The following is a 19612-nucleotide window of genomic DNA, read 5'->3' on the forward strand; positions in this document are numbered from 1 at the left end:
ACAGTGTACCATCCTATGTATTTTCGGTTTTAAAAATGCGGCTCTCCAAATAAATTTCAATCGTGGTTTTGGCGAGATTTGGCTCAGTTGAAAAAAAAGGTTGCCCACCACTGTTCTAGCCAGTTTGTGAGAAATCTTTTTTTAAAAATACTTTTACATGAAAAGCCAGAGTTTTATACATTTTTGGATAAAGCAGTTTTTCTGTAATGGCTTTGACCTCTTTCTTATTAAGAATCCAACCAAGAACACAGATCGTTATCCAAATCAAGCCCATGGGGTGTGTGTGCGCAAAATAAATACAAACCATTTGCTAGGTTGCAGACATAACTGGCTACAGCCCAGACAGAATAGGTTTTGTAGCTATGTGCATTGCTGCCACAAACATCCCTGGTGGATTAATTCATTTTGTTGCCTTGGGCCAAGATGATAAGAAAGGCCACCCAGCCAGGCATCATCCAACTGCTGCACATTTCCCTGTGTTCAGGGAACAGAAGCAAGTGATCTGCTTGGATACAATTTCAAGCATATGTGTGATGGATCAGAGGTTCACCTGATATACTCAGAAATGAAACTATTGATGCCTTTCCCCCCCTTAATATACTGCACAAAGACTGTGGTGATCTTTGAAAGGTCAACAAAGGCCTCTGTGTTTTACAGTTCTGGAACTGCATTGCTTAATATATAAGCCATGCTCTGGTGGTGGGACTGCCTCTACAGAGCCAAAAAGGGGCAAATCTTGCTAAAGAAAAACAGGATAGAAATTAAATTACAAATGCAATTGCCTTGAACAAATATGTCTGTTTTAAATTAGTGTAGTGTCCGTTGTGTGTGCGCGTTGCCATTTGTGAACTTCCCAGCTGCCTTCTGACAATGCCAATGGATTTGCTTAATGACCATGTGATTCACTTAACAAATGTGTCAGAGTTTGTTGCAGCAATCACATCCAGAAAGCACACATAGCTAACTGATTCAGCAGGATTCATTAACTTCTCTTTATATTTAATATAACACATGAAGTCAATATATAATACCAACAGCAGGTTTTCCAACACAGTAGTAAATACAAGCAGGGGGAGAGAACAGTTTCAGTTTCAGTTCAGAGAAGCATAATAGTTTTGAACTCTGCACAGCACAGACTCAGAGCTAAAGAGCTAAGCCATATTCACGCTCTTTGCTGTCTCCTTGTTGTTCACACAACAAATACTGTTTCAGTTTCCAAACAGCCCTCGTTGGCTGACCCAGTTGCCATGCCTCTTCATTGATTGAGCTTGTTATCATGTCTCTGCCAAGTCATGAACTCTCATACACACTGACAAAGGGTGGTAAAATCAGACACGGTTCACTTAAGAACCACTTTGCTTTGTAGTTGAAATTAATTTCTGTTAATTGCAGTAAAAGAAGAACAAAGAACTTAAGCACAGCTATTATTTAATTGTGCATTTTCCGTTGCATCTTTTGTGAATCTAGGCTTTTACTAAAAGAGGAAAAGACCCACGATTACAGAGCACGTGATAAATTTATTTTGTTCTGGTTGTTTCAATACAGGCAGGGCTGAATTGGCTTCTCTATTTCTCTTGGCTTCCTTTGGGCAGAAATATCCCATGCAAACTTCTCAAGTGATCAGCCAATCAAGATTTTTTGGCAAAAGGAGTTTTCAACCAATCACATAAAGCATAAAGCAGGGTTGTCCAATCTTGACAACTGTAAGACCGGTGGACTTCAGCTCCCAGAATTCCCCATTCGGCCTTGCTGGCTGGGGAATTCTGGGAGTTGAAGTCCACAGGTTTTAAAGTTTGGCAACATTGGACACCCCTGGCAAAAAGCAATCAAAGACAGAGTTGACTTTTCAGATACAGCTTCAGGCACAACTTCATTGTGATCAAGCAGTCTTTCCCTGCAAGGACTGGGGCCATCTCCTCAGTGGCCAGCTGGTATAGTTCAGGTCAAATCTTTGTCTTTCCTTTTTGCTTTGCTGTTTCTAGGCAGTGCAGAAAAGGTTTTTTCCTGTGGATGGTATTCCGGGTAAAATTGGTGTAGGCTACTATGCCTTTCTTTACCATTTTTTATTACTGGGCAAACACATTATACAGTACATGGGCAATTTTAATAAAAGAGCAATAAAAATTGCCCATCAGGGGAAAAAAGAGAAAAAGAACACCATCATTCAAAATTCATTTATTGATTTATAAATGAAGACTGACCAGTGGGGAGATTTAGAAGCAATGGAGAGTGGAAGACGCTGCAGTTCAAATCTTTAATGATTGATTGTAAAAATTTAGAACTCAGACTAGTGAAGGTTTTGTACTTTTATAGGTTTGTGCATTCTAAAGAGATTACTATGTTTTAAATGAATCTCTCAGAATGGTACACAGATAAACCTTGACTTACAACAATTTGTTTAGCGACTGTTCAAAGTTACTATGGCACTGAAGAAAGTAACTTACAACCAGTCTTTGCACTTATGACAATCAAACTTTGGGTTCTTGCAATCGGCATGTATTTATAATGATTGCAGCCTTTGGGGGGCTCATATGATTGCAACCTTCCCAACTAGTTTCCAACAAGCAAAGTCAAGGAGGGGGAGCCAGATTTTATTGTGCAATTCACTTAACAAGTGAATTGCAGTAATTTGCTTAACATGTGTGCCAAAAAGAGTGTAAAATCAGTCGTGACAGATGTAACAACCACCTTTCTTTGCAATGGAAAGTCTTGTCCCAATTGTGGTTGTGGTCAGTCAGCTGCCTGCCTGCCTGCCTGCCTGCCTGCCTGCCTGCCTGCCTGCCTGCCTGCCTGCCTGCCTGCCTGCCTGCCTGCCTGCCTGCCTGATCTATCTATCTATCTATCTATCTATCTATCTATCTATCTATCTATCTATCTATCTATCTATCTATCTATCTATCTATCTATCTATCATCTATCTATCTATCTATCTATCTATCATCTATCTATCTATCTATCTATCTATCATCTATCTATCATCTATCTATCTATCTATCTATCTATCATCTATCTATCTATCTATCTATCTATCTATCTATCTATCATCTATCTATCTATCTATTATCTATCTATCTATCTATCTATCTATCTATCTATCTATCTATCTATCTATCTATCTATCTATCTATCTAAGTCCACCTTCCCATGTAAGCTCTCAGAACAGAAAAACACATTAGTTATGGCATGCCTCCATATATGAAGTTTTACATGATTTCCATTCAAACCCTCTTGGGAATTTTTCTATTTTTTACCCATAGTATATTCTGTGGGGTTCCCTCCAGTTATATTGATCAACACCATGTAACCTGTTTCATCCTTGTTGGGAATCATCAGATGTAGGTCGCTAAATGTTTTTCTATGGGATTCAAATCCTCTGCAGAAAATTTAGCTTATGGAATGTCACACTCAATATGCATTAGTTTTAGGAGCTATCCAAGGCCTGAACCCTCAGGAGATGCAGGAAGGAGTGTCTAGAACATAGGTTTTTGGCTTGCTTGCGCCACAATGAGTGAAGAGTCTTGGACATATAAAATATATAATACAGTTAATATATTAAATAACAAAGTTCCTTTATTGTTTAATATTTTTTATAATCTTGTGGGGCCATATTACTAGATGTCTAGAAATTCTCAGAAAGGATTCCACCTGCCCATAAGCTCTCAGGGCAGATGGATGCCGAGGCTATGTTAAGGAATATGGGAACTGATGCTAAATATGGTGAAAAACAACTTTCCTCTGCATTTCTGAGTGTTAAACGTATTTCATACATGCACATTCATAAACCACAATAAACGTATTGTGAAATAGGTGTGTTGGAACTACAGGGTTAAATGGCAGCTGTTGCCTACTTACTAAATCACTTACTATACTCTGAATATACAGTTTTCTCATTGTTGTTGCACAGCCATACAGTAATTATCACAATACCCTCCCCAAACATGTGTATCTTTGTGTGTATTGCCTCCAGTGGCATGAAAGAAAGAAGTGTTTCCTGCATTTCACAAATGTAGAAGTCTTTCCTAAATGCCTTCTAGAGGTCTCCCTCTCTCTCTCCCCCCCATCAAATCTCCCCTCAGTAATAATAATTATTAATTTGTCAATGCACAACATACGTACAAAGAGATTGCTGAGCTCCCTCAGTGAACCCACCCCACTACAACTCACAGTGAAGATGGGGAATCCCTAACCCAATAAATCATATTAAGAAGCACCCACTCCTATTGCACCACTGTGGACAGGTTACACATTGTGCCGATCCTGCAAGCTTCCCAACTTTTGACAGGTCTGAAGATCTAGGGAGATTCTCAATCATCCAGATGATGGCTGTCTTCAAAAAGTTCTCATACTTTACATTGCAAAATGAAAACCATTGTTTTGGTACCCAAGTCAGGGAGTAAAATTACACTTGGCTTAGAAAGTGTGAGTCATGTTCCAGATTGGAAGCTGTGATAGCATCCTGGCTGTTCCTGACACCATACTGTGGAGGATGTGGCCTCACTTCTGATCTGAAGCAGTGGCCTCATTTGAAGGGGCTGAGTCAGCTTCTCATTCCTGGAAAAAGAAGGGAAAAGGAAAAAAAAACCTACTGATATTGGAGTTCTAAACCTGACTAGAATATATTACATTATTTTAGTAGCTATTGTAGTAATATGAAACTCGTATTAATAATTTAACACAGGAACCTATACAATAGCAGTGTTCTCAGATTTGAGGGGCTGCCACAAAAAAGAGGGGGTGAAGGTCAACCTATTCTCCAAAGCACCTGAAGGCAAGACAAGAACTGATGGATGGAAACTAATCAAGGAGAGAAGACCTCCAAGGTCCTTACCAACTCTGTTATTCTGTTAAAGGAGGGGGTCCATCATGGTGTCATATGGAAAAAGGCATTGACGAAGAAGCTCAAGTAATTCTCCAGTTCTCTTTATGCAGCTTTGTGCCAACTCTGTTTCCCAGAGTCTTTTAAGTTTGAGCCAGCATTGCTCCTTCCCATCTATTCATCTCAGGAATTGCTATTCATTTTTCACACAATGACAGCCCGGGTTGTTTTATTGTGCAGCGGAGAATGACTTGGGCATTTAGGCATGGGAATATAATGCATTGAAAACATTCAGTTTCCTTAATGCCTCATTAGTCCCCGAGGTGACAGTTCCGGAGCTGATGCCGTTTCTTCACGGAGCAGAAGAGTTTGAGAGAAACCATGGTTTGATACAGTGATGTCATTCTCTGGCACTGATCTTTAAAGGCAGGGCCAAGCTGTTGTCTAGAAATAACCCTGAGAGGCAGTATCAAGGAAGCTACCCAGAAATCTCCCTACCTAGCTTGGTCTTTCATTTGTTCCATTGATATTCCTCAACTCAATCCCAAAGCAGGATTGAAAGAGGGGGTCAAAGAGGCCATCTATGTCAAAATTGAAAAACCCTATCTCAACAGGAGGGGGAGGAATACAACAACATCTACCTCCAGTTTACAACACAGTCATTTTCATTCATTTATTTCATTTATTAAATTTATAGACCGCCCCCTCTCCCCGAGGGGACTCGGGGCGGTGTACAGACAGAAGCTAAAACTGTATATACAATAACAATATTAAATACCCCTTATTAAAAACAAATTAAATATAGGGTCTGTACAGTGATAATAAAAATTAAAACAGGTTAAAAGGACAACCCCTTAAAATTTAAAATGCCAGCCAGGAGGATTGAAAATTAAAACTACGATTGGGCCAGGCCAGCTAATTGGAACAGGTGGGTCTTGAGTTTCTTGCGGAAGGAGCGGAGATCGGGAATAGTTCTGATGTCGGGGGGGGAGGTCATTCCAGAGGGTCGGGCCCATAACAGAGAAGGCCCTACTCCTGGGCGCCGCCCGCTGGCATTGCCTAGTGGACGGCACCCGGAGGAGTCCCTCCCTGTGAGAGCGAATTGGTTGCAGGGATGTATGGGGTAGGATGCGATCCCGCAGGTAGCTAGGTCCTGTGCCATGGAGCGCTTTAAAGGTGATAATCAACACCTTGAAACGCATCCGAAAAGCCACAGGTAGCCAGTGCAGCTCGCGCAGGAGAAGTGTTATATGGGAGTACCTAGTACATCCCATGATTACCCGCGCGGCCGCATTCTGGACCAGCTGCAGCCTTCGGGTGCATCTCAAGGGGAGCCCCATGTAGAGAGCATTGCAATAGTCCAGGCGGGACATCACAAGCGCATGGGTGACTGTGCGAAGGGCGTCCCGGTCCAATAGGGGGCGCAATTGGCACACCAGGCGGACCTGGTGGAACGCCCCCTTGCCACGGCTGTCACATGGTCGTCCATCGACAGCCGAGCATCCAGGAGGACGTCCAAATTGTGCGCCCGTTCCACGGGGGCCAGTTGTTCACCCCCGATGGCCAGTGATGGAACCCACTGGTTGAACCGGGGCGCAGGTATCCACAGCCACTCCGTCTTGGAGGGGTTGAGTTTGAGTCTGTTACTTCCCATCCAGACCCGTACGGCCTCCAGGCACCGGGACATCACTTCGACGGCCTCGTTGGGGTGGTTCGGGGTGGAGTCCTTTCAGCAGTTTTCAAGAAGGCTCCACATCCATTTGCATCACTCGGGTGACTCTGCAGACACAGATGAACCTGTAGGTGGCCTCAATGACTCTCTAAAAGAATGCAAATGACCAGCTGTCTGCAAGGAGTATAAGTCCTTCCATTCCCAACCATCCAGTCAGAGCTTCTTGGATGAGAATTAAAACGTCTTCAAAGAAAACAAGAAAGTCCAATTGCCTCCTGAAAAAGCACCTTTGGGATGTCCTGGAGCAGGAGTTCTTAAGGAGTTACCTTAAAGTGACCAGGGCTGCTGCATCTTAATGAGTAACATGCAGAAATCTTCCATAAGGGGGAAAAAACAGCACCTGCCAAATTTTCAATTATCTATTTTTTTCTCTTTGCATTGTGGTGTTTTTATCTCTTGGTCAGGGCTATTACACATGGAATTATTTCTGCATCAGTGAAGATGGTCCGATCAATCTTTGCAAGGATGTATCTTCTTTTCTCCTATACATAATACGATACTGGAACTATTGACTTGCCTTACCTGGTAACTGAAGGATATTCTGGGCATAAGTAGCTGGAAGTCAACATAAATTGTTATTTTATGCTGATGATATCATCATCATCATTATTCTAGCCACTGTCTACACACCGCGGGATGAAGGCCTCTTCCACATGTTTCCAACCAATAGGGTTCTGAGCTTTCTTTTGCCAATTGGGCCCACAATACTTACTGATGTTGTTGATCCCTCTTGTTTTATGTCTCTTTCCTGGTTGCCTTTTATCAAGTGGGATCCATTGGTCCACCTGCCACTCCTAGCCACTTCTTGCTATGTGACCAGCAATTCTTTTACTCTCTTGACGATATCGTATACTTTTGTTTGTTTTCTAATCATGTCTTGTAATGCTGAGCATGTATCTTTCCATGACTCTTTGAGCCACTCATAGCTTTTGTGATGATATACCATGTATTATTGATCATTTAAGAATATTCTGTACCATCTTATTGATATGGAATAATTAATTTGAAAAAATGCAAGGTTCTTCAAATGTAGTTCTCTCTTGTACATTCTAAAAATTCTAATATATCCATAGTAATCTATAATAATTGTGTTTTTACTTGTCTTTGAGTTCTTTTAAATATTTTTGAATAGTCAGCCCAGGGAAAATATATTTACCTTTACCTTGTAAAGGTAAATATTTCTGATTGTTTATCTCAAATGACTATTTATATAAACAGATGTTTAAACACTTTGGTGACTTATGGGAAGAGATTCATTTTATAAGAATAAATTATTAAATGTCTGTTCGTCTATTGATCTACCGGTCTCTCTGTTTGTTGTTCTGGAATTATTACAAAAGGAATTACAGAAATTAATGGCAATGTATCTAATACAATATACTGTTCTTTTACTATTAAATGTACACTTCTTATCGTATACTGCTCTGAGCTGCTCAGAGTAGAATGGCATAGAAATGTCAGTAATTAAATAAAAAGATCACCTTAGGTTTAACAATTCTCATTTTCAACATATAAAATTCCCGGATGACTATTAAAATTAGAATTACAGTATTTTTACAGACAACCAAAGAAAATTATCAAGATGGATATAGAATTGGATTATTTGCAAGGATTTTGTAATAAGGATTTTATAATACAGAGTTGGAATACCCTACATAAACAGTTCAGTGGTTAAGAATCTTCAGTAATGTTTAGAATGACCTTAAGATGAGACTAATTCAATACAAGTCCCCCCCTCCATGTTTATTGGCTATGTCAAAGAAAGTTGAGATTGACTGTCAACTTAATTATGTTGGAAGTTGAAAATGGTGGTGGGGCAGCAAAATCATGGATTTAATATCCATACATTTTCCATATGGGAAGGATCAAAGATACAAATGTGGTTGCTTTAAATATAAACAATTTGGAATGTATAAATATATGAAGGATTATGGATTTACTGAGCATGGTATATAAGAAAAAATAATCAAAATAACAGAATTGGAAGGGATCTTGTAGGTCTTCTAGTTCAAACCCAGAGGTGGCATGTAGAGCCCGCTTTGTGGGTGAGTGCTTTATCACCAGCTGTTCTTCTGCATCGAGAGCACAAACTGGAATGTGCATGTGTGCCAGAACCCCGGATGTTCAAAGACTAGCTGGCTGATCACATGGTCTTCGGGTTTCCGGCGCTCCAGATGTGCGAACACCAGCTGGCCGGTGCGCATGCATGTGCTGGAAACCAGAGGACCATGTGGCATGTGCACCAGCCAGCTGGTCTTTGAGCTTCTGGCACACGGATGTGCACACACACATTCCATTTTGGGCACTCGGTGCCAAAAAGGTTTGCCATCACTGCCTTGTACCATTTCAGACAAATGGTTGTCCATTTAGTCTTAAAAGGATGACCAGTGTTGGCTCTCTGCTTATGAAATGACATTCTATCCACACAAAGAGAAGACTGATCATTCCAACTTCTTTGTTGTTGCTGCTGTTGTTGTTGCAATGTCTCTGTTTACATTCCCCCCCTTTTTTGTATTTTTCTTGATTTTAAAGAAACAAAGAAGCAACAACAACAACAAATGCATTTCTTGAAACATGCTCTCTTTCTTATATAATATGGGGGGGGGGGAAATCTATTGGACTAAAGCGACAAGCAATTTAAAAGATCCCTCCATAAAGCTTAGTCAAAATATGTCAGGAAAGCCTGACTTTTCAGTGCAAAATCTTTTGCTCAAAAGGCAGAAGGTTAACGCGTATCCTTGTAGCAATTTAACATTTAACAACAGAACCATCAATGAGAAAGTTCTTTATTGTGGCCATTCATTGAAACTTCATCTTTTAAGTGTTAATAAGTATGCTCAGTTATCTATCACCATGATACAAATCGCTTTATAAATGAATATTATTTTTCTGTTCCTTGTTAAGCCTCTCTACAGAACTGGGAATATACGGTAATTAAAATACATCATAAAATATAATTGGAGATAAAGAAAGCTCTAAATTAAATGGATTTTTACAATTCTTTTTCTGAAGCTGCTTAATCTGTTCAAAGATTGATTGAAATGGTTTATGTGGTCTATTTAGAAGTCTGTTTCAAACATATGAGGAAACTCATGGACCTCTGGATTGCCAAGTCCATGAAGACGATTGTAAGCTTATTGCTTGTCTAATTTGTTTTCAAACGTCAGAATAGGATTGTCCACTGGAAAAGGGGAAGGGGCCTCAAATGGTCATAAATGCAATCAGGACCATATAATCAAAATTCCCCAAGGCCTTGTTTTTATCAAATTTTTAGCACTGCTAAATTTCAAGACTTTTGAAATATGATTCATCAAGTGGGCATTGAGTTTTAAGAAGACCAGTCAGAAAAGATTCAACATGATTAGCATTGGGAACAAGTCCATTAGGATGGCCCTGACTCATTCATCAACACTCAATTGATGTAAAGTCTGTCTTTATTGATGTAATTTTGGCACAATTAGAGCTAAGTATCACTTGTTTCTTTGAATGTTAGTCGATGGGTGCTTTATAAAACTATGTATGCTTTATTGACATACAGTAGTTGTTTTTTGTCCAGACTGCCATTTCTTGCTTCACATTTTAAAAGCACTTTTTAAATTGAATATTTGGATCTGGCCAGAGTCTCCTGGAGTGCCTTGCTGCAATAAATTTAAATAAGCAAATAAATGCATAAAGATTATTAGAGAAAATGGAAAATACAGCATGAAGGAAAACTACCTCGAGTGTGTCTAGGCAGCTGAATAATGTACTTCTCCTTTTGCTTTCACAGAGACAAACAACAGTTCCAATTGACCCAGAGACTGGGTCACCAAAGGTCACTTTGGTATGCCAATTATCAACACAATTATTTCTGGTCCGTCCTGTTGGCTCTCCTTATCCTCTGGGCTTCACAATCTTTATGTGATGCAATAAAAACCTGCCTGCAGAAGTCAGTTCAATTAAATTAATTCAATAATTAAACTATACCTGCTCAACATTGGTGGGATACAATTTTTTTTACTACCAGTTCTGTGGTCGTGGCTTGGTGGGCATGGCAGGGGAAGGATACTGTAAAATCTCCATTCCCTCCCCACTCGAGAGGAAGGTTTCTGTAAAATCCCCATTTCCTCCTGATCAGCAGGGACTCGGGAGGCAGAGAATAGATGGCCAGTCAGAGGTGGTATTTACCGCTTCTCCAAACTACTCAAAATTTCCGCTACCGGCTCTCCAGAACTGGTCAGAACCTGCTGAATGCCACCTCTGCTGCTTAATGTCATACTTGCTGCAGCTCTAGTACCTGTGGTGTGATTTTGAAACATCACAATAACAGAGTTGGATGAGACTGACTTCTAGTTCCAACCCCCTGGTCAAGCAGGAGATCCTATAACAGTGGTCCCCAATCTTTACAGCGTGGTGGCCCAGTGGTAGGGGGTGGGGGGGAGGAGAACTAGCATGTGTAAGTGGCAGTCCGCCATTTGCAGACACATGTGTGCTAGGCCATTGCTTGTGCAAGTTGAGCTGTGTGCATGCACCCAGAAACACTGACCAGCTGGTCACACGTCTTGGTAGTGGGCCGCAACCCGGAGGTTGGGGACCCTTGCCCTATACCATTCCAGACAAATGGCTATCCAGCAGTAATGGTATCCTCTTTTCTTCACTACTGGTTCGGTACTGGGAGCGTGCTTCCGCAGAAGGTCCGTGATGATGTCATAGTGGGTGGATGGAGCCTCGTCCCGCCACCACTACTGCTTCGCCTGAACTGGTGCGAACAGGCAAAATACCACCACTGCTATCCAGTCTCTTCTTTGATAAAATGACTTCAGGAGAACTTTAAAAATAATCTCCCTTCCATAGCAAGACAGGTGAAATCAAAATCTTGACTTTAGTTTAGTTTACTTTATTATCATTGAACACGGTACAACGAAATTAAATGCCGTCTTCGGTGTACATTACAATTATATATGCATATCGATATATAGATATAGATTTAGATATAGAAATAGATGATATGTAGATATAGATATAGATGATATATAGATATAGAAATAGATGATATATAGATATAGATATAGATGATATATAGATATAGATGATATATAGATATAGATGATATATAGATATAGATGATATATAGATATAGATAGATATACAGTAGATATAGATGTAGATATAGATGTACAATAGATGTAGATATAGATATAGATAGATATAGGTATAGATATAAGTATAGATATAGATATAGATATAGATATAGATTGATATCGATACACATACATACATACATATAAAACACACAAACATACATCCTTTACTTTCTATATAATTGAAATTGAAAGCTCAAGTTATATTTACATTATTTTTTCATTCCAAATTCTGTTTCAGAACGCTGCATCAAGAACATGGGAAGCCATCCTCCAGATAACCCAGAAAACTTAATTCCAAGAAAATGATTTTCAAATCTCTGCTTTCAGAAGAATGATAAAACGTAATGGGTCGGTGAGGTTAGGTGGCTAATATCCACCGGGATAACAGAGGAGAAATGACTGAAGCAGATTAAGCTGTCTGGAATATCTGTTAAGGGGAAATGGATCTGGTTTTAATAAATTTAATTCACTTTAACACATGACAGAAACACTTGTAGGAATGCTGCCCTTTTTGTTAAATCCAGCATACATATCACAGCTGCAACTATCCGCTGAAAGAAGTATGTGGCCAACTGAGAGTACAATGCACAAAGGTATGAAAGTCGAAAAATCTCAGTGCATATTATTTAACTGGCTGCTTATAGCTGCACAGATACACTGTAGAATTAAGGATTTTTATGGTGATTCCTTTTAAAGATAGAGAAAGCACCAATAAAAACTTTATTTCTAAGATTTGGGGAGAGTTTGGTCTTTGACTTCCAGTGATATATCATTATAAGTAGTCATAAAACCCTTCTGAGGTATCAGAAAGCCCTGTTTCTTTTAAACATTTAAAACTGATAATGCTTTACCTTTTATACATGGGCTTGCTGAATGCTTCGCTTGCATTCTTCTCCTTTTACAAAATTTAGAGATTTGGAAATGCATCCTCAGCTTAAACGTAACCACTGATTTGCCTTCAGAGGGAGAAAAACTAGGCTATTAATATGAATGCAAGAAACCCAGAGTTTAAAACCTCGCTTTGTCATTAACTCTCCTTATCAATCCATAGAAGCAATGCACTCCACTTTGAGTATTTGTTCGCTTTAGCCAAATCTCAGATTTGGCTGAATTGTTTTGCAGGTATTCAAGATCAGCCTAAGGAACTGCTGATGTTTTCCAAAGCAGCCCAAATGCAACCAGGCTTCTGTAGTTTTGGAAAGAGTTTGAGATTATAAAGGAATTCAGAAATGCAAAAATAATGCATCTGCAGCAGCAGTTTCCCTCAAAATCCCAAGGAGCAGAATAAAGAAGCTGTATTCTTTCAACCAAAAACTGATGTCATGGATTCCTATCTCCTTTTGCTTTCTGATCATAACATTCTGGGGATTGAGAGTGATGATTGTAGTATCTTATGACTCTTCTCACAGCTTCTGGGAATGGCTTCAGAAACAATATTGCCTGCTGGCTATTACCTATCCCAACATGGTGTGTGAAACTTATTTTAAGTGTTCTGAGCCTGATTCCAGTTCTCTCAACAGGTTTTCTCAGACAAGGACCCAAGATGGTGGAGGCCATAATAACAGATGGATGCACGGGAGCATCAGATAAGTAAAACATATATCTGGGCAGAAGAAAGCCATGCTACCTGAGTCCTGCCAGATGGCATGGTTTAATAGGCAAGATCCAGAGCAGTGGAATCAACATTGGGTCTAAATATATTCACATCTGTTTATTGCTGGTTGGAAAAGTTTTTTAAATTCTGTTTTTGCTCTCCTTGCTAAAACAATTGCTTGCTTTTCTAAACGTCCTCTCATCTTAGTGCTTTCATTTCATCAGACAACTAAGTAGGTTTGGTGATATAGTTGAATAATTTTACTGCATTAATCAGTTGCTTCCTCAAAGGGTAAGATGACTGCTGAGATAAAGCTAGAAGCTTTAAAAAATGGCCTGGATGAACAACAGCCAGAATAAATAACCGAACCAAATAAGAACATTAATTATTTGGGGGGGGGGGGTATAAGTGTATGATGCCTACACTTATGATGATGCCTCTTCTCCAATATTCATATCTTTTTTCCACTATTACTAGATTTCCTTCACAAAACTGCTGTTACTTATGAATTTCCTTCAATACCCTATACCTGATCTTCTTCCAGATGTCTCTTTCTAGACTACAGAAATCTTCTCCAGCTATCTTCTTTTTCATATCCGCATCACCCCTCATGATTGGAAAATGCACATAATGATGTTGGATGTTTATGGTATAGGACAGTGGTGGGCAACCTTTTTTTTCAACTGAGCCAAATCTCGCCAAAACCATGATTGAAATTTATTTGGAGAGCCGCATTTTTAAAACCGAAAATACATAGGATGGTACACTGTTTTTAGTTTCAATAAGTTTTTATTGAGAATATTCCGCATGCAAGTATCCACATAGGTGGGGAGGATACAAATAACACAACTAATAAAATAAAAACTTTAGAACGATATTATTTATCGATAACGTTAAATTCCGTAAAATTTGCCTTACAATGTAGAGAAAATTACATCCTGACAATGACTGACAAAGTCACAACCACTAATGTGAACATTGGCCTTGCATTTCCTTGGATAGTTTGAGTAAGTCAGGTTTGTATGTTGTTGCTTTTAATTTCATCTCCCTCTCCCACTTTCTTTCTTTTTTTCTTTTTCTTTCTCTCTCTCTCTCTGGCTCTTTGTCTCTCTCTCCCTCCCTCCCTCTCTGTCTCCCTCTGTCATTTTCTCTGGGTGTCTATCTGTCTGTCTCTCTCTCTCTGTATCTCTGTCTCTCTCTCCTCCTTCCCCCATCTCTGTCACTCTGTGTGTGTGTGTGTGTGTGTGTGTGTCTCACTCACTCTGTGTGTGTGTGTGTCTGTCTCTGTCTCTCCCTCTGTCTCTCTCCCCTCCCTCTCTCTCTGTCACTCTGTGTATGTGGGTGTGTCTGTCTCTCACTCATTCACTTAATCACTCACTCTGTGTGTGTCTCTCTCTCTGTCTGTCTATCTTTCTCTCCCTCCCTCCCCCTCTGTGTGTGTGTGTGTGTGTGTGTCTGTCAGTCTCTCTCTGATTCCCTCCCTCACTCCCTCTCTGTTCCTCTCTCTGTCGGTCTGTCTCATTCACACACACACACACACACACACACACACTGTGGTCACCTTGTTGAGTGTTCCAATCACATTTGAAATGTGATTGGAACACTCAACAAGGTGACCACAGTGTGTGTGTGAGTGAGACAGACAGACAGAGAGAGGAACAGAGAGAGGGAGTGAGAGAGGGAATCAGAGAGAGACTGACAGAGACGAATCAGAGAGGTACTTTTAACTACCTGGCAGCGGCGTTTTGGCTTGGGGGGCTCCTCAGAACTTCCCAAGACTTTGGAGGGAAGTTTACAGCCCTCCCTCGGAACGCTTCGGAGGGAAGCTTCTTCAAAAGCCCTGGCGAGTGACAAGAAGTCTCCCAGGCTTTAATTTGCCGAGCTGTGCGCACGCGCCCTTTTTTCCACGCCGTGGAGCAGCGGCGAGATTCTGCGCGGCGAGCGATGATTCCGGGGGCCATCCGGGAAGATGAGGAACGCGAGGGGGGACCCTGCCCCCCCACTGATGGCCCCCGGAATCATCGCTTGCTGCCCAGAATCTCGCCGCTGCTCCACGCCGTGGAAAACAGGCGCGCGCGTACAGCTCGGCAAATTACAGCCTGGGAGACTTGTCTCGCCGGGGTTTTGCAGAAGCTTCCCTCCGAAGCCCGAGAGGAGGGAGGGAAGCGGGCGCCCGGCACACAGAAGAGCCAGATTAAAATGTTTAAAGAGCCGCATTTGGCTCGCGAGCCGCGGCTTGCCGACCACTGGTATAGGATCATCTTCATCATGGTAGATATTTCACTAATCATCACATCAATGCCTCTGAAAAATATATTCCTGATAAAGTTGCCATTTTGGGGGTGGGGCATGCCAAGATGCTAGAAACTATTCAGATAAAGGATCAAGACCCCAGCTTTTATTAAATGCCTGTTCACCTGTCAGAGGAGGGACCCAAGGGAAAATTTGCCAGAGTAGAGTCATTTTCCCCATCCTCTATGGCAGGGGTGTCAAACGCGTGGCCCGTGGACCAAATGCTTCATGCGCTGGCCACACCCACACCCAATTTAGCAAAGGGGAAAAACTCACGATACATTATGTGACACCGCCATGACAACGCGAGTTTGACACTCCTGTTCTATGGTAAGTTTCAGGATAGTGAAAACTCAACAGCAGAGACACCTCTCCCCAGCCCACCTGCAAATGATGTCATGGAATTTTTCTTTTGCCTGAACCAAGTTTCAAAACATTTCATGTAAAAAAGAAAAAAGAAGACAAAGAAGAAGAAAGGACTGATTCATTATAAAAATCGCAAAGGGGAATATTTAATGGGTTAGGTTTGTGAAAACATTGCCAGACAAACTAGACCAATTGGGGTCAGTTAAGCCTCTCTTGACACAGGATATTAGCAACATTTTCCATGGACTATACACAACAAAGAAAACTTCATCAAGTTACACCTCCAATACCTATGCAGCTTGCAAAGATGCTTTAAAAAAAACCTCTTGATATGAAACAGCACCATGGCACTGAATTTTAGATTCCTACCCGGTAAAGGAACACACTTCTGTGCCAAAATGGTGAAAGCTTTATTTTTCTCTGTTTGTTGCATTGCTTCATCTTGATCCAAAAACTATTTGTCTGCTCTAATCTTCTTATTGCTGTGCCCCATCGTTGCTAAAAGCTGCCAACAAATGCAAATGCATTACTCAAATAGAAAAGGACATTTATTTTTCTCAGAGTTCTCTTTGCACTGATCAGGGTAACTTTCGGATTTATTTGTTGGTTGCTCCTGACCCCCATTTTAAAAGCCTAATTGGTTACCTTCCAATAACTTTTATTCACCTGCTTTGACAAGAAAATGACATGCCACCGTTTGATGATTTGCATAAGCAGAGGTTAGAGTTGATGTCAAGACTTTCTCTCCCTGTTGTATTTCAACTATGCGGACTACAATTGCACTTATTCCCAGTCAACATAACCAGGGATTATGTGGGGCTCTTCTCAGGCTTGTACATAATTGCATTCACTTTACTACAAAGCCTTGGTTTGCTAATCCACAATTGGCTGATTCATACAATATGTTAAACCATAAAGCAACTATGTATAAGACAAACTACTTTGGCTGCTGGAGATCAAGTAGACTGGTCCTGTCCTAGCTATCCAGAGGCCAGGTAGAACAATCCTTGCATTGGCTACTGGAGGGTGAGCAGCTGTGCTCAAGTTGTCAGGAAGTCAGAAGTCACTTCTGCACCCACAGTTTTGTTGCCTTGGGTCCAGTGGTGGTATTCAGCAGGTTCTGACCAGTTCTGGAGAACCAGTAGCGGAAATTTTGAGTAGTTTGGAGAACCGGTAAATACCACCTCTGACTGGCCATGCCCCCATCTATTCTTTGCCTCCCAAGTTCCAGCTGATCAGGAGAGAATGTGGATTTTGCAGTAACCTTCCCCTGGAGTGGGGAGGGAATAGAGATGTTACAGTATCCTTCCCCTGGAGAGGGGAGAGAATGGAGATATTACAGTATCCTTCCCCTGGAGAGGGGAGGAAATGGGGATTTTGCAGCAACCTTCTCCTGCCACACCCACCAAGCCGGTAGTAATTTTTTTTGAATCCCACCACTTCTTTGGTCATTCTGTTTCTCCATTTAGGAAAGTAAATAGCTGTCAAATAATGACCCAATGGGTCAAAGGTTGTCTACTTCAAAGTATAGTGTTGCTATCATAGTTGTCCAGACATGGTCAATTGCTCTGTGAACTGCAACCACGTGAATGGTGTACTAGAGTTAAGATGCAAGTACAAAAGGCTGAGGATTGGAAAATCATGCCGTTTGCCACTTTTAAAGTTTTATTTATTTACATATTTATTATTTATATAAATAATTCAAGGCAGTGGATGTATCAGATATGTCCACTGCCTTCTCTTATTTTCCCCATAAGAACCTTGTGAGGTGGGTTTAGCTGAGAGAAAGTGACTGTCCCAAGATCACGAAGTGGCTTTTATGGCTAAAAGTGGGATTTGAATTCACGAATTCTAGCATTTTACAGCCTGGTGCTTTAACCACTAGACCAAATTTGGCTTTTTGTTGTTGTTATCACTTATATTAAATGCCTGTGCTTGCTATCATTTGTGCCTGACTAAATATGATCAAATTCAAAAGGGTTTCTGCATGAGGGAGTAAGTAGAAGCAATATTGCAGCTCCTCGTTCCAATATGCTAGACAGAAACTAATATTATCTGTACGTGGGGGCAGTAGCTGTTCCTTTTTAATCGCACAACTTTATTGCAAAAATAGCAATAAAATAAAATAAATCAAATGTTCCCATACTGTTCCCTAGCATGAACAAGAATAGCTACAGCAGAAGTACCTGATATATTCAATTCTCCATTAAAGAGGCAATCTCAACACTGAAGGCCGGTCAGTTAACATTGTATATTATTAAACCTTGTGTTGATGATGCTACTCAGTTGAATGCCATCCAGTCTTCCCATCTGTATTTTCCACATCTGCAGATGGATATTTTAGAACAATTTTTTATGCACAACTTATTCCGAATGACTCATTTGAGATTATTTATTTATATAAAGAACTAGCTGATAACCCGGCATTGCCTGGGTATTTATTTATCCTAATCCATACATTTGTCCTCAAAAATAATCCTTCACTAAACGTAATTTCTAATGTTGGATTTCCCCCCTTACCTGAGGGAGCCCCTTTGTGGAGTACTGTGAAGCCGTTATCATGCCTAGAACCAGGACCATTACCAGGTGACCTTGAGGACACAGATAAGCTTCCAAGTACTTCAATGACCCTCTAAAAGGATGCAAATGATCAGCTGCCTGCAAGGAATATAAATTCTTCCATTCCCCACTATCCTGTCAGAGCTGAAGAAGCTTCTTGGATGAGAAGCGAAACGTTTTCAAAAGAAAAAACAAGAAAGTCCAGTTGCCTCCTGAAAAAGCACCTTTGTGACTGGTTGCGTAGGCTTCTTTCAGTCAAGGTTCAGACATTAATGGGATGGAAACAATGTTGGTGACTCTGGTGGGTTACCTTCAGCAAGATCAAGCTCTCCTGGTCTTTCTGGATTTCTCAGGGGTTTTTAATACCGTAATATCCTTTTGTACCACATGTAAGATTGGGACTGGGGACACCATCTTGTAGTGATTCTGCTTCTCCTTGAGGGTGTCAGTTGCACTCAGTGGTAGCTGAAGAAATGAGATCAGCCTAGGGGTTGTTCTGTTATAGGATGCTATAAAGTTTAGCTTTCTCTCGTCTGTAGTGATGTCCTATAGTCGATTCTTGATTGTTTTAGCTGTTATAATGATTATGCTTCTTTTTCTATCAAAACCATTGATGGATATTATGGAATGTGGCAGTATACAAAAAATGTAAAGTGAAAAAAATCTCATGAATAAGTAACAAAATCAGTGGTGAAATTTTTCCCTACAGTTCTGTGGGCATGGCTTGGTGGTCATGTGACCGGATGGGCATAGCTTGGAGGTCATGTGACAAGGTGGGCGTGGCTTGGTGGTCATGTGACCAGGTGGGCATGGCTTGGTGGTCATGTGACCGGGTGGGCGTGGCTTCCCAACTGATACACACAATGTAAAAGCAGCTGGACAACAAGCAGGAACCTCACAGAGTCACAGAGAGCTCGAAAACCAACTATCACACTTTACACAAAAATAACACAAAAGCTGCATAACTGACTCACACACAATGTAAGAGCAGCTGGACTTCACACAAAATGTCCCCTGCAACAAGCAGGAACCAGGCACAGCTGATTGTTGCACGGCTGATTGGTAGTAAAAAATGCTAAAAAGGTTTTTAAAAAGTTCTGACAATTGCGTAGCACAGCTGATTGTTGCAC

This window comes from Natrix helvetica (genome assembly GCF_964273705.1).
Source record: "Natrix helvetica genome assembly, chromosome: 1".
Taxonomy (NCBI): domain Eukaryota; kingdom Metazoa; phylum Chordata; class Lepidosauria; order Squamata; family Natricidae; genus Natrix; species Natrix helvetica.